The 22,752-nt window shown below is 37.1% G+C and overlaps 1 protein-coding gene across 4 annotated transcripts in view; it reads right to left on the reverse strand.

Annotated features, from left to right (window-relative positions):
* Positions 1-22,752, reverse strand: part of LOC124411839 (histone demethylase UTY) — a 52,909-nt gene that overhangs the window by 18,929 nt on the left and 11,228 nt on the right. Inside the window, exon 1 of one of the 4 annotated variants that reach the window (XM_046891312.1) lies at positions 22,103-22,121. The exons of 1 other annotated variant lie outside the window; for it this stretch is intronic. The gene's annotated coding sequence lies outside the window, so the exon portion shown is untranslated. Of the gene's footprint in view, positions 1-4,001; positions 4,021-18,355; positions 18,738-22,102; positions 22,122-22,752 lie in introns of those variants that run through there. 2 more of the 4 variants (XM_046891311.1, XM_046891310.1) reach the window with 2 other exon arrangements.

A 22,752-nucleotide genomic window follows, 5' to 3' on the forward strand; every position in this document is an offset into this window, starting at 1 on the left:
TAACACTTGGATTAAAAAGACCAAAAACTTGATTACTAAAGTTCTATTTGTCAAAACTTTCTCAGATTATCATTAAAAATTTTCTCAAATTCATTTCTATCGCATAAGTAGAAATGTTGTTTAGATTCATGATCACAATCACTGACGCAAATAACAATACCGAAGATTTTCTCAACGGTGTCGTCACTCTACTTAATCTTTCGATTCTTTCCTAGTACCGCACACTGCACTACAATAAATGTGTTTCAGGATGCAAGATGCACTGCGAGAATCAAGTGATTAGGAAATAACCTGCACACGGTCAACCGGATGTCGTAGGTGAGTGCTTATAAGGTCAATTAAGCAGTTTAGCGCTGCGCCCACGCCGATAGCTGTTAGGTAGGGTGTCCCATGGTGTTGCTGCTTATGGTGGTGCTATGCAAAGCAGGACACGCATCAAAGTGGTGGAAACTACCAAGAACACGTGCATGGTGCATGTCCCTACGTAGTTGCGTGTATAATGTATATGCACACGATGTAGTACATAATCTTAAATCTAAAACGGTAGTCTTAACACCATTCTTCGTTCCTCTGCTTCCAACTGTTGACTGAAAATGAATTCAAAGGGGGAATGAATAAAAGAAGAAGACCGGAAATGAAACTACACTGTATGGTATGTATGTGGATTATCTGAATCAACTCTTAATCGAATCAACTCCAATATCGAACGGAACATTATCGAGCAGGTTGATATCAAGCTGATTTCCTTTGTTGAAAGCATGTCGAACAAAGTGTTGAGTAACGATATAGGATTTGGATATGATTATATTTGTTTGAAAAAAGTCAAGAAATTTATTGAAATCAGTCAAATGCTTCGACGTTTTGACATTCGGAGAAAAGCACTCGAAGCATCGCAGCTGTTTGTTGCAATTTGACCAACGCGAGAACCGAACCGACTAACCAATAACCGAACGAAGTGTGTATGTACGTATCAGGTTATATCTTTACACAAATGATAACTTGTTACCTACACATGTAAGGAAGAAAATTGGTGCCAAAGGTAAAAGGTGTGAGTAGATGGGCAGAAGGCAGTAAGTCAGTCTGCAGACAACCAACCAACCAACCAACCAACGTGGAATGAAGAATAAGGAATGAGGTATTCACGCGTTAAGCAATAAGGAACAAACTGTTTTTGCACCAGGCTCAGAGTAGTCGGTTGCCATATACTAATATTATATGCATATACGTCTATAGACATACAGAAGCTTCCATCAGTCAGCGTGTCTTAGGTGCGAATGAGTGTGAGGCTACGGATACGGAGGTACTGACTAACTGACTACCACTACTACTACTACTACTACTACTACTACTACTACTACTACTACTACTACTGCTGCTGCTGCTGACTGCGCTGAGTGCTTATGCACTCTGACCCAGATTTCAGCCACCACCTCTTCTTCTGGTGTTGTTAGTTGTAAGTATTGCTGGTCTACAGTAGCAGCACCAGCATGGTGCTAGAGTGGCCTTCCGTGTGCTTTGTATCTGTCGTCGTCGTGACGTCTACTACTCCCATACTTAAAACATACATTATACATCATGCCCGAATATTCTATGACTATAGCTATGACTTGTAGAGGATGAGACTTTTGAAGGAATCCTATATAAAATTCAAGATTTTACTTGTGGAAATCTTGGGATAGCCCAATTTGGACATAAATTTGATTAACATTATATACCAGTTTGGTATCACTTTAATTAACAGTATCTGACTACAATCTGACGTATCCTAAAGCTATATGATGTCGAATTTTGATATTTGCATCAAAAATTTTTCAGTGGTAGTCCATATTTTCTACAATTAAGGCACTGTGTTGCAGGTACTTGAGAATGTTACACTTTAAGGATGTGGCAAGTTTACACTCGAGACAAAACAACGGCCACTCAAGAAGAATGATTTTCTAAATTAGGACTAAAAGTGCAAGCTAAGGTCAATCGAGACGAACAAATTCAAAACAATGTTTTTCCAGGACCAGAAAATAAAACAACTTATTTAACATCGGTACAAGTTTCGTATGTTATCAAAAATTATTTCCCGGTGAGTTATATGGAATTCATTTACCTACAAAATGAGTTACATATAGTTTATCGAAATCGGGAGGACTGTACAAATTAAGCATTTTGATAAAAGGTGTTTGATATCTTGCCTCGTCTTCTCGGATTGCCAATTATTCAATTAAAACGACAAAAATTTACGCTTTTCAATTTTTTCCTAGACAATAAGTTCATCAGGTTTAATTCACAGATTGATTCCGAGCCTTAAGTAATTCTCAATTTTACCGTTCAGACAAATTTCTGCCTGGACTGTAGACCCGCTACACATCCTTAATACCGAGTGATTAACACGCATAGAAAAATAATTACTCGATCGACTGATGGTTAAAATTAGAAAAATTTGTAATTTCAGACAAAATGTCAAGACAAAATTAAAAGGCCCGTATTTTAACACTGGCAATGATAAGAATGTCTCACTCTCCATGTTTATAATGTGTTAAGGCCTCGTGTACCTACGACAAAGACGTTTGTCTTAGCTTTTAAGCTTATAGGAGGGGGGAAGCAATGCTCGCGGTTGTTGCAGCAAGCAAGCAGGCAGGCTGGCCTCACGCTTTGTATCATACCGTATAACAAGCTGCATTATACCTGCATAGGCAGCCTACTGGGAACCGTCACTTTCAAACTGCATCGCTGCAGTTACGACACAGAAAAAGATTACAGGTGTGTATGTGTAGTATATATAATGTTGTGCTGGTATACGTACACAAAGACGATGTTCACCTCCAAGTATTTCATGTGTGACGTATAGCTATAGGAGTGTGCGCAACGTTATTATAGATGCCTACGGCCTTCGTTGTCGCATAACCGCAATTGCAATAGTGCAGCGCTACTGCATGTAACGCCATTGCTGCTGCAACGGGAAACAATATATCTAATACGCAAGACTCGTTGCACACCGGTTTCGACATCCATGATAGCAAATCTAATCTCAGAACTTGAGAATTCCATGTTGCTTGGGGATTGATAATTTGTAGTTTAAAGTTCAGTGGTTATATTTGTAGTCAGAATTTTAAATTCGAAATTGAAATTGTGGACCAAGATTTTCTCAAGAACGGGCAAATTGCCGATTTCAATTTTGCTAGTCTTGAATCTGTCACTAGGATTTCAAAATTCATTATTTCAGCTCGAACGTGACGGACTAAAAATATAACTAAGATCGGTAACTTGCCGATTTTAACACCAAATAATCGTGAATATGACACAGGGATTCAAACTTGACGATTCGAGAGCTAAAATCGGTAAAAAAATATGTAAATTCCGTTTCAACTTACCGATTTCAAAATCGGTAAAAATAGTGAATCTAAAATTGTGATTAAAATTTCACGATTTAAAATCATAGCTAGCGAATCGACCAAGAACACAAAAGATATATTCAATTTTCGTAAATATCGGTAACTTCTCACTTTCACATGGTATCGTCGGTTACAAATCCCTGACATCGTAAACCACAGAATATCAAAAAATAATCATGACATGCATATTTCGTTGCGTTTGCGTTGTGGACGAAAGTACAATCGTTCTCAAAATCCTCCTCCCGATCCATTTTCCAGACGAAATCGGCAAACGGTACAAATGCAGTAAAAAATTCAGCTTTTGTTACACACAGGTAGAGAAGTTTCTCTGACGAAACCCGATGTGCACAGCTTGGTAGGGCGTTCTCTTCCGTTCCTTTTTGCCAACACGAACAAACGCCATACAAGACACAAAGATCCGTGCTCGTCAAGTAGCCGGAATGGCGTTGCATGCATTCGACGAGGACGCCACGCGGTGCATCGACTTCCAGGTGTGTGTTTGTGTGTGTGTGAAGCACTACCACACCGACACTTTCAGAGTCCAGCTGGTCGTTCGGCGCTGAACAGCTGCCCACATCCTGTTCTCACAAGCGCCTCCATGTTGTTATACCTATATACCTATGCGACAGGGCTGCTGCTACCGCCATCCACTTCCACCTCTCAATGACGACGCCGACGATCACCGGACGGCGTTTCCTCTTCCCGACGGTGCTGGTGCTGGTGCTGGTGCTGGTGCTGCTGTTGCAGCAGCAGACGAGGGTACGCTAGCATCCTTTGTGTCAAAAGCCCACAATTTTAAACCGCATACATAGCACGCAAGCACCTTGTTCTTCGCCTCTTTTTTTTTTTCAGTGGATGCACTTCATCTGCACATGGCATCTGTGACAAACGGACACGTGTATGACTGGTTCAAGTGCAATATTTTTGTCCAATATGTACTGTGATATCATGATCATGGTTTTCAATCAGTTTTCGTTTTTACTTCGAAAAGTGTCCAAACTTTTCAGTTTTTTAGCTATTGCATTCCACCCTGTTTTGCGAAATGTTGTGATACGATTGGCTGAAGAGAAACAAAGCCTCGCTAGTCGATTGTTGCATAATTACATACTTCAGGTTTGAAAATTGTAAAATAATTGACAAAACAAGTGAGGCAGATAAACGAATGAAACCCGAGAAGAACCCCTATTAGAAGTTTAATTGTGGATCATAGAGTTCAACATTCCTCACAAAATTGAAAGAGAAAAGAAAATGATCTAATTTTCGCGCAAATACTATTTGGAATGATCCAAACTCTGTTACACAAAAGAAAAAAGAATAAATCCCACCAGATTGCAAAAATCTTTTAATGAAATTTCTCGAATCATTGATTATTCCTCCAGTTATCAACGAAGTAATAAATTACCTAAAAATCCAATCAGTAAATTATAAATATTCTTTTTTCTCAACAAAATGAGTCAGTTGAAAACTCTGCACTTAAAAATCCGCTGATTCCTACAATACGTTTGATTCTCGTTAACAGACAAAAATGGCATCCGGACAACTAACTACGGAATGCCAATTACGTACACCGCATGTAACGACTTCTGTTCGTTACATAATTACATTTGCTGGCCGCAGCGCGTAATCTCCGGACTGGCAAGCCCCGTCGCATGGTCATATCATTGGCGTCGTCGTGTCCATGTCGTCGTGAATCGAATGCGGGTCAGACGAGTGAGTGAGGTAAGCAGATGCGTCGCTGCCGGTGCACCAGCTAGCCAGCAAGCAAGCAAGCAAGCAAACAGCACGTGCCCCAACAGGTGTTTCTTCCTCCATAAAGGATGACCAAAAGTTGTTGCTCCTTTTTTCGAGTTTTATCGAGGAGTGGCCAAGCCTGGAGACTGACTGACTGACTGACTGACTGTATCCGGCAGTGAGTCTCTCGACGAGTCTCTTATCTGGGTACTTATCGCATGACCACTGCTGCTTTTCGTCGCGGAGCTCATGATCAGGTTTCTTTTTCTTCACTGTTGTGTGTACAAACTGTTAACTTGCTGGTTTGTCATTTTTTTCCATTTTTACTGCTTTATATAAATCACGGAAAAAAAAAACTAACACTTTTTTTTTTTTTTTTTTTTTGTCTTGTCTTCTGTTGTCCTCATTATACTATGTCAGCAACTTTCCTCTACGGAAAAGAAAAACCACAGTATAATAATTAGCTTGCGGTATGGATTCCGGTGCTTTTATGTTATATAAATTTGGGAGTTATTCAGTTTTACGTTTCCCAAACGTCGTTAGTTTTGCTTTATGAACAAAGAATCAATTGCCATAAACAGATTCTGTCTTGATTATATCTATAATCGAAATTTTTACAACTGAAAACTCCTGAAGTTCGTTGGATCGATTCTTTGAACGTAGAATGTAGAGAATAGAATGGAACGTTAGGAATCTGAAAGAGAAAAGGTAATGTGACGTGATGTGGAAGGAAGCGAACACACAGCCGATTAGGTATAACACGTCTCATGTACAGTCCAATTCAAAAGTGTGCTGTATACTATACAAACTCGTCATCAGAACCATCAATTCTCTTCTCCTTTATTCTTTAATTTGATGTCTAAGATCTCTGCACAATTTTCTGTGTATAACTCAAGTGTGCTCAACTTCGGTCAGTTTCGGTTAAGTAACATTGCTGGACTCCAGTAAACTTCCGTCAGCTTTGGTCAATTTTGTTTGACCTGAGTCAACTGCAGTCTAGCTTCGATTACCTTCGGTTATAGGTTACCATTTAATTCGAGATCAATTGCGGTCAACTTCTTTCAACTTCAATCCAACTTCTGTTGGGTTATGATGATATCCAATATTCACCGGTGCAAACAAATTCGTTCCAATTAGATCACGGCAGGACATGTATGCAGGATTATTTTCAAGGGTTTCCACCGCGACCGTTATCATCCACCACCACCATCATCATCACCACCACCACCACCTACCCACCACAGGCAGAATCGCCGCCTTCGCGCAGACTCCGACCTTGACGTCCTTGGCGTCTGCATCAACGACGACGAGACCCGGGCACGAAATTCAAGAACAAAGGACTAAGTATACTCGGCGAATTAGAAATCACGGGGCATTATAGAACATAATAGAAGAAAAAGGAAGAGACCGTTTCCATTCGTCGAATTTAGATTATAACGGTTACGTGCAATTATATATGTATAGTCCGTTCATCATAGCATGCTTGGAACGCGGTGCCAAGAGATCCAACGACTTGTCTGTGCGAGGTGTTATATACTTGTAAATTCATCGATTACAACGTACAAGCAGAAATTCTGATTCATTCGGGTGTTCCAAATGCTCTAGATCATGGGAATAAAGTCACTGTTACTTCTGCCTCCACTAATCATGCTTGAAATACGGACTTTATTTAGAGTACTATACGCCAGTCTCGTTTTCAATCCACCTAAAAAAATAATACCGAGGTTAAAACAACTCACAAGATGATGTTTTAAAGGGTTTGTCCTAACTTTATTTTGACCTCAAGAAGCCGACAGAAGATGATTGATCGATAATTTGTGGTTAATCTAGTATTTCAACGAAGTAAGTTCATGAAGCATGACTTTTAGGGCAGTCGGTGAAAAACCCGTAAAATTATTGAAGTGTTTGAAATAGACGGAATGTCATCAGGCAAAAGTTCATTCAGTTGGCAATACAATTATCGTTTGTCCCAATTCCGATTTCGCTTTCCCGTCGATGCATTTCCGTAATTACAAAAGCAATTGCTCGGTAAACCTATAAAGCCGATATTCCATGTCAAACAGACGACGCAAAATTCACCCCTTGCAGGACGAATGGAGGGATGTTTCGAAGTGAAATGAAGCTGCAGCCCATGTTACAGCAGAGGATGGATCCTCTGATCGCCATGATTTGCAGGCTGAGCTGCAACGCACCTCGGGCTATGGGATGCCATAACAATGCAGCTCAGTCATCGGTTGCTGCCTCCTCCGCACAGACTGCAACTAAACTCTCCAAGCTACGACGACGACGACGACGTCGACGACGACCAGTACGTTGTGGTAGTGAACGATATGGGAGGGTGTGAGTTACGTGAGCTCCCAGAGACCATGGACCAGTATTTAGGTTCTCGGAATTCCCAGACTGCAAGAGAGCTGAGGAGAGAAGAGAAGAGAAGAGAAGAGCAGAGCAAAGCAAAGCTAAGCGAAGCGAAACGAAAAGCAGAATGGACCTACTCCGACATTCGTAGTCTCTCTCATCTCCTTTTCTGTTAACTTCTTTTCACTTCACACTTTTTCATCACGTCTTGGTATGGAAAATCAGTGTGTATTTGAAAACCTTTGCCAGCATCTAAAAGAACTATAGGTACCTGTAGTAATCATGAGGTCTCCCAGTTAATTAAGGTTGTATCAGATGTACAATCGATTCGAAAAGTGGCAGAATGGAAAGATATTTCGCTCAACTTAAACAAGCTTTAAAATCAATCAATGAATGAGGTTCTGATGAGTTTTATTAGAACACTATCACTTTGATATGAAAAGAATGAAAAAAATTGAAACTATGAAGTTTGATCGAAATGGTTCAGAACCCAATTAAACAATCTGTAACGGATTACATTAGCAATCACATTTTGCTGGTGCCAGTTTTGTATAGTTTGTTCCTTTTCAATGAAGCTCATAGCTCACTTGATCTTGACACATATATTCTCACTTCTCCTGCGTATAACACTGGTATCACACCGGGGTCGCTAAAGACCCCACTAGTGAATAGTCTCAACGGTTATTGACCTTGTGAAAAATTCAAAATCGCTCGACTTGTGGGTCCCTAAAGTTTTAATCCATCAAGTTTAATAGAAAAGAATTCAAACAATGTCCGAATAGATCGTACCAACATTTAGCAATGACAACAGAAACTCTGTCCTCTTTGATACACTTTCTCAGACTTAATTCCCTTTTTTCGGAAGATCATCATCATCATCAGCGAATCGGAATATTATATCGGAAGATTTAGTGTTCGATGAAACGTAATCGACTGTAAATTTTCGGGTACATTTTAAAGTAGATAAAACTGAATCAGACCAAACAGTTATTCATTCCAGGCCTCACAGGTACAATAAATTGAACCTCTTCTCCCGGGTCGTAGAAAATTTGTGAAGAAGTTTAGGGCCGTTTTCAAGGTCGCCTAAGGCACTTATTGCCTTCGCCATTTCGTTTCCTGCGGCAGGGTGTTTTAGTTTTAGTTTTACGAAGGTTGTTTCGAAGCGGCCTGATGCATGCAGTGCAGCTGCATGCCGGGGTTGGTGGTTTGGTTTTCAGGTTGGGTTGGCAACGCGGAGAAGTTCTATGTATACCTACGCGAGACGAGCTGAAGGCTTGTTGGGGTCTTCTCCGACCGACTGACTACCTACTAAAACACGAACTGTTTTACTTTCCATTCTGCTGGCACGAGTGTTGATCTTCTTCGTCTATCCTTTCCCATAACGAAAGTAAAGTGATCAATGAGAACATGAATTGTGGGAAGGATTGACCGATTGGAACAATTTTGTGCAAAAATAAAAACCCTGGAAAAACAGTTTTTTCTTTGTTTTTTTTTCTTATGATCTGGGGATCGAAATGACCTAAAAAAAATCATGGTAGAGTTTTTTGTCGCCAGAGTCACTTCATTCAATTCACTGATTTCTAGAATATCTAGAAGCATGTGACTGTAGACAGAAAACAAGAGAATCTACTCCCCACGTGCGTATAATTTTTTATTCCTAAGTTCTATAGTTTGTTCAAGTGACATACACGAATTGTTAAAAAAAGGAGTTCAACATTCGTTATGGGCTTGAGTTTGAATTTGAGTATTTAGAATTTGAGTACACAAATACAGATTATCGACATTGTTATAATCCCAAAAACACATCAATTCCATGATCAGATCATAACAATACTCGATTAATTATTCTCCCTCGTATAATATGTTTAACAATCGGTATGACGATTATCGTTGTGTTATTATTCTTATTATTGTTACGCAATATCTGTTTACCGGTCCAAAATTAAAAAAACAACTGACTAAACCAATTTCTTAAGAGGTTAGGGGTAGTCAGAACCGGGAAAAAATGAGTGTTTGCAATAATATTTTTTTTCATGGTAATTAAATTAGTTTTCTAAACCAATTATTTATAATTATTCTTTGATGTTTCAAGTATATTTCTACTAAATTTAAAATGAAAAAAAAACTCGATAGGGCTGTCGCCATTTTCTCCGAACTTGGTTTTTAAAACATCGTTTGCAGTGACAACAATTACATCCGCCTGGTTTACCCGAAATCAATGAGATAAGAATAAATCATTAGTTCAATAGTTAATTTAGTCTTTAATCGAAGCTTTTTTGATTTTTTTGAAAATTACCAAAATGGCGGATTCTCAAGGTTTTTTCGTTACTTTTGAAGGAAAAAAGCACTAGTTTTTGGGAATATCGCATTAGTTTTTTCCGAAAGCCCGAGAATTTAATTGTTTAAACAATTTTTTTTCAACATTTTGAGCCATTTTGAAACGAAACTTATTTTTACAAAATTTGGCCTAAAGTGATACTTTTTGAGTCATCAGTTTTTAAATTTTGCAGTTTTTTGATTGAAAAAATCAAAAACTATGACTTTAAGCCAAATTTCGTAGAAATAACTTTCATTTTAAAATTGCCCAAAATATTTTTAAAAAAAATAACGCACACAAAAAAAAATTGTTTCAACAATTGCTTTTAAACAACCGAATGCTCGAGTTTTCGGAAAAAAACTAAATTTAGGATATCTCGAAAACTATTTGTCGGATTGACTTGAAATTTACAGGTAATATTCTCGAGACATCATACACCAAGAATATGCAGGAAAAAAATCATTTTTTTGAAAATTCTAACTACCCCTAACCCCTTAAGTGTCTTCTTCCCAAAACCAACTTGTACTGTCTTTCGGTCCACGGTTTAAAGCTAACGCCCTATCGAAGACTCTGAAACTAAATTCGTGACTTGTACCACATATTTCAACCCAACTCTGAACCCTTCAATGTCTTCAATATATTTTCACCCTGATAACTGATTTATTTATGGTTTTTGGAATTAGAAAACAAAAACTTTGGAAAACCTATTCCTTCTATAAATTTATCCTATTTCCTCCAAATATTTACTGTTATTTTTGTTTATGGTTTTAAAAAGTGAGAAAATCAACAGTTGAAACGCAACGGTGTTTCACGACTGTACAGTTATTATCTAATTATTTTCATCTCGCTAGCTGGTATAAAATTGCGATAGATGCAACAAAAAATGCCTGATCATTCGTTAATTACCTATCAATTTCGTTTCGGGTTATATTCCTTCATTTTTCAATCACTGATATTTTTCTTTAAGATGCAAACGATTAGCAAAAAATTAAAGAAGAAAGAGCAATCAGAAATATAATAAAGCTATAAATTTTGGATTTATTTTATTCATGTACCTACACAGAATCGGTCTTTACTTGAAAATTTTTTCATCAAAACATCATCCCCATTATTATTATTACTACTATCGTTAATATTATTTTAGTGAATCCGGACCAATGAATGAAAATAAAAAGTATTTATAAACAATCGAATTTTTTTCAAACAGAAGATAAAAAGAAACCCGCGACGACAAGTTTCGTGCGATTGAGAACCGTTTAGGTTTGAAAACCTCTGTTGGTACAATCGCGACCGCCGGGACCAGAATGGCTGGATAGAATTTTTGGGGACAGGGAACTAGAGAGAGAAAGAGAAAGAGAGAAAGAGAGAAAAAGAAAGAGAGAGAGTCTGAACCGGGTCAATACTCGTAACGTCCGTTCCTCTTTAAGACGTTGCGTCTCGTCTGCCGTGGCGGGTCGGAGGATCGAGGGTTGGGGTTGGGGTTGGGTTTGGGGTTGGGGTTGGGGTTGGGTTGACGTTGAGGGGCGGCATTCGGGGTTCGGTGTGACCCACGCACCCTGCAGGGGTTGCTGGCTGGCTGGCTGGCTGGCTGCCGAGCGTTCGGTGCTCGGAACAGCCTACGTGCTTCGGAGCACGTAAGCCAGACCTGAGCAGTGCGGAGCCTTCTCGACGCATCGACAGCGACGCGGGGTGGCGAATACTCGCAACTCGGCGTCCCAGGCTGGGAAAACTCGGGTTTTTACTAAGTATGGTTGGCTCCCGAGGGTTGACAATCCTTGAAATTTTATGCTATGCAACATCACATGAATTCTTTGAAATTTTCTATAGATTGGTACTACGAGAGTTTTGAAATATAGTTGTAAAGTTATTTGAAATCGTTTCTAGATTAAATATTATTATGGAATATTTTGATGATCTTGTGAAGTTGTTTGAAATTATTTGAAATCATATGAAATCCGATAGTAAAGTGTTTCAAAATCGTTTGTAATCCCGTGATAAAATCACCTGAATCCTTGTCATTTTTTTTATTTCAATACTCTAGTGAAATTTTTTGAAATCAACTGTCATCTTCGAAATCATATGAAATTCCTGAAATCATATTCGAAGGTTTTTCATATTATTTGAAATCGTCTCAAATCTCTAAATTGTTTTTAAATCACGTGAAATGTTATCATTATAGAATAACGTTTGAACACCGTTATAACTGTACAAAAATCTGATACAAATAAAACTATCGATTTTGATTTCATACGTATTCACTTTCAGTTGTTGATTTGAAATTTTTCGAAATTTGCAAGATTAATTAATAATACGATTTGCGATTAGTTCGCGACATTTTTTTCGATTTTTCGAAAGAGTATATATATATATATATATATATATATATATGGAAAGGAGGAATAAAGTATCTTTTTCCGTCTTTCTCTTTCACTCGCCACCCCAAGTATTGCAGATTCAAGGATCCGCCAGGTGCCGTATTTTCTTTATCCTACCGTTGCCGCCGTCGCAGAGGAAACGGAGCAAAGGAAAAGGTGTTTGAAAACTTGAAAAGCAGCGTAGAAGGAATTCGTGAAAAATGTATCGATCAAATTAGCCGTTTTTTTTATTTTTATTTTTTATTTTGCATTCTTTTTTTTCCGTCTTATTACAATCCTTCTTCATGAATTATAGAATACACCACTATGCACACGTTAGACCGTTTTGGTTTCACAAAAAAATTCATGATGTACGGGATCAAATTCCCCACAATCTAATCGAATCGAATCTGACCCAATAATCTCGATTTGTATTTCACGCACTTGAATGAATAAATCAGGGTGAACTTTCTGAGGCGCACGTGTGATCGTAGCAAAATCTTGCAAAGACGATAATTGAGATCCGCGTTGACGGGTTCATTTTATAATGCAAAGTAGTGCATTTCGGTTCAATTTTTCTTTTTTTTTTTTCTCTCTCTCTCTCTCTTCACATATACATGCCAGACGATTATCAAAATAAATATTCATTTTTTTTTTTTCATCTACCGTTCAAATGTGTCAAAAAACTTCGATTATACAGGTATGTATATGAACGATCCTTTGCAACGTGAATAATATTCACAAACTATATGATATTATTTGATATTTTTCACTTCTAATATTGCTTACATTAAATCGAAATAAATTCTCTGACCTCTGAAAAAAAAAAAAAACAGAAATAAAAAAAACTTTCCTCGCTACTTGCAAGTAACTTATGATTGGACAGGATAATTCTAATTTCGTTATTAAAAGAAAAACAAAACAACAAAAACACTCAAAGGACATCGAAACCGAGTTGAATGAAGAGGGAAAAAAAAAAAATTGCAGAGTGGTGTCGGAAACTGAATTCTTTTTTCTCTCCTTCTTCTCATCGATTTGTTTAGTATTTTCGAAAAAGTAACTAGAATTGGAAGCAAAGAAAAACAAAAACAACAAAATCGAACGAATCTAACAAGTTGTGCAGCGTTACGAATAACGCTGAATTATATGCGCAGCGATTGCAATCGAGCCTCGTCAATACAGTCTGGCACTAGAAGCATGCTATCTCTCTCTTTCTTACTCTCTTTCGTAGCAGTACACAATAGAATAGAAAGAGAGAGAGAGAGAGAGTGAAATCTCCCCCTTCTAATCGCCGCCCGCTTGCCTACGCATATTGCAGAAGAGTTCGGTTCGTCAGGATGATGCAGCATAGTAGGTACAGAAAAGGGGAGAAGGTAAAGGGGGAGAAAAATTTAGGGGAAGAGCCATGCGATGGGTAAGGTTGTATGCATAGGGCGCTCATATCGCGCTGCTGTTGCTGCTGCTGGTGGTGCATGTGGGTTGGAAAAAGAAGAATAGAGAACAGGAGAGAAGTGTGTGTAAGACAAGGGGAAAAAAAAAAGGAAAAAGGAAATCAAAAAGGGTTGAAGGGAGGAGAGGAGAGGAGAGGAGAGAGACTAACCCCTGAGGGAGTATAATCATTGTTCAATTCGCTATTCCCTATACTGGGCTATATACATTGTCATATTGAGTACGTGTGAAATAAAAAATATTTTTATACCCCACAGCATGGCCGCTGTTTCATTTTTGAAAAAAAAAAATAAATAAATAAAATTGACGATTGAAAATCGAATTTAACTTTTTTTGTCAAGCTTGATTATTTTCGACATGACGAGAAAAAAATAACAACGAAAACAGGTGAAAATTTATTTTTTTGAGTCGAAACAAAAATATTTACTAATCGTGGTGTGTAATGTGCTTTTTGTTTTTCCACTTTTTGAATTTGATCTTTGAAATTCGTGAAATTCCATTTTTCGAGGAAGTTCGATAAAAAAAAAAGAAAAAAAAAAAAGAAAAAGAAAAACCGATAACGATAAAAGAACAAACAAATAAACGATTCGAACTGTCGGGCAGAAAAAGTGTACAGGTAGGTTTGGTGCTTGAAAAGGAAGTGTATGGAATATAAAAAGCAGCAGAAGAAGAAGAAGAAGAAGAAGAAGAAAAAGAAGAAGAAGCATAAAAAGAGATGTAATATCCCGCTGGACTGGGCTTCACCTCCCCTCTATCTTTTTCCACTCCTTAACTGATCCTTTGAAGTGGCTTAATACATATATATGTATATATGAAATGTATATATGTATTGTATACAGAAAAGAACAGGAGAGAAGTTTTTGTCGGTTGTATTTTCTCTGGTTTTTACTTCGTTTTATTTTTATTCATTTTCTTCGTTTGTTTGTTTTTTTTTTTTTTTTTGCTCGCTGCTTTTTCAGAGGGGGCGAAAAGGGCCTAAGGCCCTCGACTGACCCTGAAAGTTCAACAGCCCTGTATAAGTGATATACCGCGTCTTGGCGTGCCTTCTAAACGGTCTCTATATAGGGTATTCCGTGCCAATTCTAGAGAGTGAAGTCTACAATTTTACTTAGATCAAAATTTTTTTTTTTACCTCATTTTTCAAGTAATTGTGTTGCACAAGTGAGATATTATATCCATATTGAGATGAACAATATAGTTGAGATTAACATGTATAGTACTTTACGTATTAGCTAAAGTTGGTACAAAAATAACAAAAAAAAAAGGAAAAATAAAAATTGAAAACCTCAAAACTGTCACATTTTAAATTCGCTTGAAATTGCAAATTAGTAAAGAAAGAATGAAGTTAAATAAAATTTAAAAGCATTTCGAGATTGATATAGAATGATGCAAAAAAATTTTAACTAATCAAAGACATTCGAGGTTGGACGATAGTCCAATTGGCATGGAATGCCTCATGTATTCTCGGATAAAAAAGCCAAATTCTTTTCGGTCTATTTGTAAACACTACCACATCGTCTTCTGATTAATCTCTTGCCTCGCACGACCGCACGACACTTTAATGGAGGGAGGAAATTTAATTGGGAATTAATTGTTGAGTCAAATTTTGGAAAATCTAACTATAAATTCACAAGTTGAACATAAGAAACTTAGTCACAAGTGGTATTATTCAAAGTAGTTTATAAATTTGAATTGTTATAGCAGTAACATTGATTGTTAAATTTATCGAAGTTAGACGAAATTGTTTATCAGATAGATTGATAATTACTTAGGTTTAGATATTTGATAGTTGTTTTTGGTTTAAAGTGTTCAAACATGTTCGGTCTTTTTGGTGATGATCGAGGAAGGAATTTGAAAGGTTTTTGGAAATGTGGATGGTCAGGAATTTGTTGATTCATCGATTATTATGATTCATAGTAATTTAGGATTGGTCAAAAATTTTTATCGGAAATATTGTTCGTATGAGTAAAAATTTTGTACACAGTAGAGAAGTGGGAGCATGCAGGCATGTCCTGAAGTTAAACAATTTCGATCTACTGTCCAGCCAGACAGGCCATTGTCCACATCTGGCAGCCAACTGAGTGTCTTAAATAGGTAAACTTTCTTTAATTTATTAAGAAATAATCGATAAAAATACACGACGACATGAATTAAAAATCAAACAAAATACTGAAAATACAATTTTTTTTCATTCAATTTTTTCACGATTTTTGACATTTAAAAAAATTTCGAGCGACCTCTTAAAATTTTATTTCTTGAGCTGTCCTTTGGAGTGGGCTCTTAAAACATCAAAAACTAACATTATGTCACACGAGACTCAAAAAAAAAAATGAAAATAGTCGGTTTTTTTACGCCACCCTAGGGTACGTATATATATACGTATATGTGCAAGTATGGAAGATCTGTACACACACACGTCCACATATTCATGCATCAAACTGCAAGTTGTGAAATACCAAGGTTCCTCCTCCGCTTCCTCTATTCCTCTTTTCTCCTCTCCTCCTCCTCCTCCTCATCCTCCTGAACCTCAACCTCATCTTCAACGGAGGAGGAAGCAAGCGGAGATGCACCGTTACTCGTAATACCCTGCAAGTCTTCTGATGCGCAACCAACTTGCTGGCTAGCTGTACACAAGCCGCCGGCTTGCAAGCATCTCGCATTGTCGTATTTCTCATCTATTATTATACGTACATACATACATACATACCCACCCACACACGTTGTACACATTTGAGCGATATTTCTTACATGTATGTATGTATATATATATATATATATATATGTCTTGTTATTGCAGAATGCATCTCGGAATGCATCTATATATTTCATATAGTATACCTATGTTGTGTAGTATACGTAGAAAGTTTTAGAATAAATTTCTAGATACATCGATGAAGATAATTTTTGTTTCTTCCCCTTCCCGGAGTTATTGTTTTTGTTAATATTAATATCATCATCATCGTTGTTGTTGTTGTTGTTGTTTTTGTAGTTTAATTATCATTATTACTTGATTACCATCACCGATCTCTATACTAAGGACTTGTAATAATGAACTTGTAATAATTGATCGATCTATATACATATACCAAATTCAACTTGTCGCGTAGAGTTTATTCAATTCACGTCTGGTTGGTTAGTTTCGAAAATCAAAACTGAAGTTTCAACATTTTTATGAGTTACAGGTTACCGATTTCGTCAAGTTTTCTCAACGGTTCAATACTTCAACACATATAAATATATATATATATATATCCAAATTTGAAATTCATCAATTATTCACGGTTAGGACCCGCGATTTTTCAATTTTACAATTTTACAGTACATACTTCCGTCAGTGAATTTTTCACGATTCAACTTTTATTCTATCTCCGAAGCACCATTTGTCAAAACATGTTTTCTGCACTTTCTTGTTATCACGTCGTTTGTTATTGTTTTCTTTTTTTTTTTTTTTTTTTTAAGTTCAATTTACTTTCATAAATATATATATACATACGTATATACACGTACACATACACATACTTATATGTAAACATGATACATGACAAGCTGCAGCTGCACGTAATGGCAGATATGCAAAAATTGACGACGGTCGAAAATATAACATAAATGCGCTTTTCTTCGACGCTTATATTATTAAACGACATTGAAACGCACGTGCAGATATAGCATTTTGGGAGTTTATATTTGAAATTGAACAAACGGAGAAAGAAAGTAAGAGAAAAAAACAAACTAATCGTAAGAGTCGACAAAATACAATGAAATATTACAGCCATCATCGGGAGCCAAAAACAAAGTGACCAATACATTTTTCGAATCTGTTCTTCGTCGGCAAATTTTTTCGCATATAAATATTACTATTATTACAGCTTATTTTTCAGTTATTTTTCATTTTTATCAGCGTGTTCTACTTATGCATGTGGGACATTCCAAGCCCACTTAAGATATCAGTAATTTGAGAAAGGGTTTTACCATTAGACGTGCAAAATGTTTGAACTCTGGATGCTTTTAATCCAATTTTAATTTTCTTGGGCTTTTTTGTTCACTATAGAGACCTCCAGAGATTGCGAAATTTGCAAAGTCACCTCCAGAGTGGATGAAACATATTTTTGTACGTACCATAGAAAAAATATTCATTATAAATTACGTTTATGCGTTATAACAACTTAGATATTTCGTTAGGGAGAAAAATGAACCGAAAAACATAAGAATCGAATGAAAAACGCCCAAGTTTGATAATTTTCAACGTTCTAATTCTAAAACTTTTTTTCAAACTGTTAATATATTAATTTGCGTTAATTTATTTCGCTACAAATCATATCCATCACATACAAGAGATGTTGTTTCATTAGTTTTCACAATAATTTGCATAAACAAACACGGTGAACATTTTTGAAACGTTTTTTCTCCTCATTTCCAACACATGATTCATATAGTCAATTCATCAGGAAAATTAATGTAAAAATTTCACCAACATCCATCTATATATATATATATATAATATCTCATTACTGCTGATACGAGCTAGAAAAATTTCCTTGTTCATAAATATAAAGATAACGATTGTGGCAGGAAGGAGGATAAAAAAAAAAGAAAGAATATCCCGTAAAAGCGATTCTTCCGCTCTTTGATCCCCCCCCACCCCTCCAGTTATGAATACTTATATTACCATCCTCTTTCTTATCTCACGAGCACTCGCGCATGCAAAAAGTGGGGGCGAGTCGTCGACGCACGCTCGTACGGAAATGATGTCGCTCTACACAACTCACCATTTAAAAACCGTTCAAGGTCCCAGGTTCAGCGGCAGATATATCAGAGCATCCATGGAGCATGAGCAGCAGATGCACGAAAAACAAGCTGATAGATAGAGTGCGTTGACACTGAACAGTACAAGAGATGCGACAACACGGTACAATTGAGTACCGGCATAAACACAGATTTATTATACGATGTATGTACGTCAAGCGTACGAAATTAACGATCACTGGGTCTGCACTATGACTGCAAAACCTCCCTCAAGAACGTATCAATTACAAAATTCTCCTCCAGTCTTTGTATAAACAAATGTCTTATTGATGGTTCTCAAATAATCATCAAGAGTATAATTTCGGAACACTTGAATTTTACTGCAATATTCTTAATACAGTAATTACGTACTTCATCACTGAACGGTAATTGTTAGGTTATGTATACCGAAACTTTAACTCCTCGAATATGTTCAACTGAGTGACGAAAAGCTCTGAGGCTATGCTCGTACACGAAGCTCAAAGCTTAATCTTCACCACTGAAAATAAATAAGAAACACTCGATATGTTATATGTTGTTGTTTTTTTTTTTTATATTTATTATGTGTTGTATTTTGAACGCAGAGAATAAGAACGACGCTCGAGCTCTACGTGAGAGAGAGAGAGAGAGAGAGAGAGAGAGAGAGAGAGAGAGAAGAGAAAGATTTTTCTCTCACTCATTCGCACGCGCGAAGATTAAATACGTTAATGAAAAAAAAATCACGCCAGATAACCTTGCCAACTCACTGAAAATGACGAAAAAAAAAAATTTTTTAAATCACGCTAATAATGCTTGAACAAATGACTACTACTGTACTTGTTTCGTATAACGATTATTATACGCGTTGAAAGAAGAAAACAAACGAGAAAAATCTTTCTCAACAGCTCGGCGTGTTCAATAACTTTTTAAAAGTCGGACATATAGAGATAACAGAAATGTAATCTTGTTATCGATTCTACTATATCCTTGCCACTGTTATTCCCATTTATCGACAGAGTTTATTTTTGTTCCGTTGTCATTATTCAAGTTTAAGTTTTTTTCTTGTTCTCATTTCGCAACACTTGGTTTGCACGGTTTTTTTTTTTTTCCTTCGTTTTAATTCATCCTCATTTGTCAACATGTTTCTGCCATGTTCTGAATTTTCAACGGTTTCTTTTAGTTCCGTTGTCGACTTTTCAACTATGCTTTTGCATTGTTCTTACTTTTCGACACTGACATTTATTTTCCATCTCGATAATTCAACACTTCCTTTCCATTTTTTTTTTTTTTTTTTTTCCTTACTTTTCGCACCGATCACCTCACCACCATTACAAAAATTCCAAAAATAAATAATAACAATTTGTGAACGACGCCCGGGTGCAACGACTTTGTATCATGATATTGTCTTTACCGCCGAAAAAAATAGATTTGTATGAAACTAACGAGTGATTCGAAATCTGTGAGAAAAGCACAATTTAACGCCCACGAGAGCAAGAGGATAAGAAGAATCGAAGGTGTGACGTGAGGCGAAGCGAAGAAGTGACGCTATAGCGAAAGCAGCATAAGTAAGCAACGCCCGCTCGATTCGTTAAACTAGAGAGTGTAACTAGTGGTAGTAGCATTGAGGCAGAAGTTGGTTTGTCTAAACTCAGGAAGCATTCACTCAGTCCGAAGCGTCTGGTCTGTATATATAAATATATATTTCCATGTCTTCTCCTCTCTCCTTTTTTTCCTCTCTCTTTCTGTGTTCGCTTTCCGGCTTTGTATTGGTGAAGCGCAGAGTGCAGCGCACGCACCGCGCGAGTCTGTCAGTTGCGTTCCAAACTCGCTCGCTCAACGGCCGACGCAACGCAAACGCAACGCAAACGCAAAGCAACGGGAACGCAGCGCGGCGCAGCGCAGCGCAACAACACGAAAACACGCCAAACTCCAAAGCTTCACCGAAATACGGACGTTCGAACGGCAACAGCCGGTCAACTCTCGATTTTGTAAACGCTGCATCGTGGAACAGACGACGGAAGAAGAGGCATCGCATCGCACCGCATCGCACGACGAGTTTAATGCTTGCAATTTGGTGTCAACAGACTCCGCGCTACGGTCCGTGATATTCACGCGTTTCATGCTGTTGCGTATATTCTTTGATCCGGAATTTGGATCGTGCGATGACACGATATTTAACCTGGATTATTCTGAAATCCCCATTTTCTTTGTCCCGTTTTTAATCCTGGGTTTTATGAAATTTTGTTCAGATTCGAATATGGAATGGTATCAAATCTTCAGTGCAGAATATATTATTCTTCAATCTTGGGTAGAGAATATTTTTCAATTTTCAGTATATCAAAATATGCTACAACCGTAAGAATGAAATAGTTTCAAGAATTGTATTCAAAATATTTTTCAATCTTAGATTGGTAATATTCTTTGATTTTCAGTAAGACAGAATATCCTCCAACTTGATAAATATCTTCAAGGTTTGACTCTGCAGAGTATTCAGCGTAATTTAACATTGGAATTCTCCAATTTTAAATGAGGTTTCTTTTGCCTATCCTGAGGTCGAAATATTTTCCAATCTTCAATTTGTCATATCAATCATATTTCTGAATTCACATATTTCTACTTCAATGTAGCGAATAACGAAGAATAATATTCACTCTCAATCTCTGCTACAACCTTCAATTACACTCTGGCGATGTTGATTATTTTTTCTAGCCAACAACTATCTTTTTCTCTTGTCTTCACGTCTCCCTTGTTCCTATTTCCTTATCTTATCTTTGTTAACAATTCGACGCTGCGAGCGTCATATCTGTGCGTTATACGAGTGAGATCGATACATACATGCATACGTACATACGCAACGTTTATGTATATAAATGAGTACATAAAAATCCTCGGAAATAATCAATTCACGATTTTAATTATTATACCTCTCAAAAAAAAAAAAAAAAAAATAGCGCAGCAGCGGGACTCGACAAACAAAAAAAAAAAATAACAGCACGCGGTTAGCATAGGAACCAAAGTACTCCATCACTACCAGCTACTACTTCTACTACTATAGTCACTCCACGATGCACACTGCGCGTCTCGAAGCCCAGCGCACAAAGAGGAGTGACCACGAACTGATTATACAACGATGAAGATGATGATGACAAGAATTTGAAAAAACTTTGTATTTGTTATTATTTCTGTTTTTCGTCAACTCTCAACAGAATTTTTCATTGCAACTTCCAGCCTGACGTCTATAAAATGCAGTTGTGCACCGTTTGCACATACCTATGTAAAAAATCACCCGATGACCATATTAAACTCCAAATCATCATTGAATATACCGTAACGTCAGATATGTAAAGAATTATACCCATATAATGATAAAATATATATCAATATTCAACTATGCTCAACACATGTGTCAAGGCAGTGTTTGTTTACTATGAGATAATAACAATAGTAACAACAATAATAATAACAATACCTATTATTATTATTTTCATCATTATTGTTACCATTGTTATTCAGTACACACAATTTACGATGCGTTAATAAAGTTTTTTTAAATTCTCTTTCTCTATCTCATTTTATCCGGCAATCGTCCATTTAAAACACTTCCCCCTTTATATCTCTCCACGCTTTCGCAATTCTCTATCCCTCTCTCTCTCTCTCTCCCTATTTCTCTCCTCAGCGTATATTATTTATTAAGCATTATTTACAATCGTTATCGCTATCAATATTATTGCATTATACATGTATACACATACTTTTTTTTTTCTATGCAACTCGATGAATTTTAATTACGTACGCACGATACACGACGTTATTACATTTCACGAGTTTAATTTTTTTTTCGTTTATCATTTATTCAAGCATTTTATACACGTACACAAATGTATATAAATAATAATCTGCGGTGCATTTTTTTTTTTTGTTTTATTATCCTCGTCGATTTTCGAATATACAATCTTCGTCAGCTTTTCATTTCAACTAAATTTTATTATATAGTTACTATTTATTATTATTGTTGTTGTTGTTTTTGCTGATGTTACGATGATGATGACAACGATTATTAATATTATTATTATTATTATTATTAATATTAATAATAGAATAAACTAATGGCAGTGTCAGAGCGAGACTGCTCTCCTCCTCCGGCGAAGGCACTCGCACAACTGAGTGAACTGAGGTAACGGGCAGAGTATGTGCGGTGGGACGCTTACACCAGTGGCTGGCTGGTGGAGCGAGCGCGCGCGACTCGCTGCCGACTCGCTCGCTCCCCATTTTCAAGCGAAGCCAAGCCAAGCCAAGCCAAGCGGGCGGGCATCGGGCAGACAGGCAGCGGCGCAGCGGTACGTGATCTGTACTAAGGAGAGACGCGAAGAGGGGATTTTCGTTGTGGGGGGGGGGGGGGGGG

Source organism: Diprion similis, chromosome 10 (genome assembly GCF_021155765.1).
Source record: "Diprion similis isolate iyDipSimi1 chromosome 10, iyDipSimi1.1, whole genome shotgun sequence".
In the NCBI taxonomy this organism is placed as follows: Eukaryota; Metazoa; Arthropoda; class Insecta; order Hymenoptera; family Diprionidae; genus Diprion; species Diprion similis.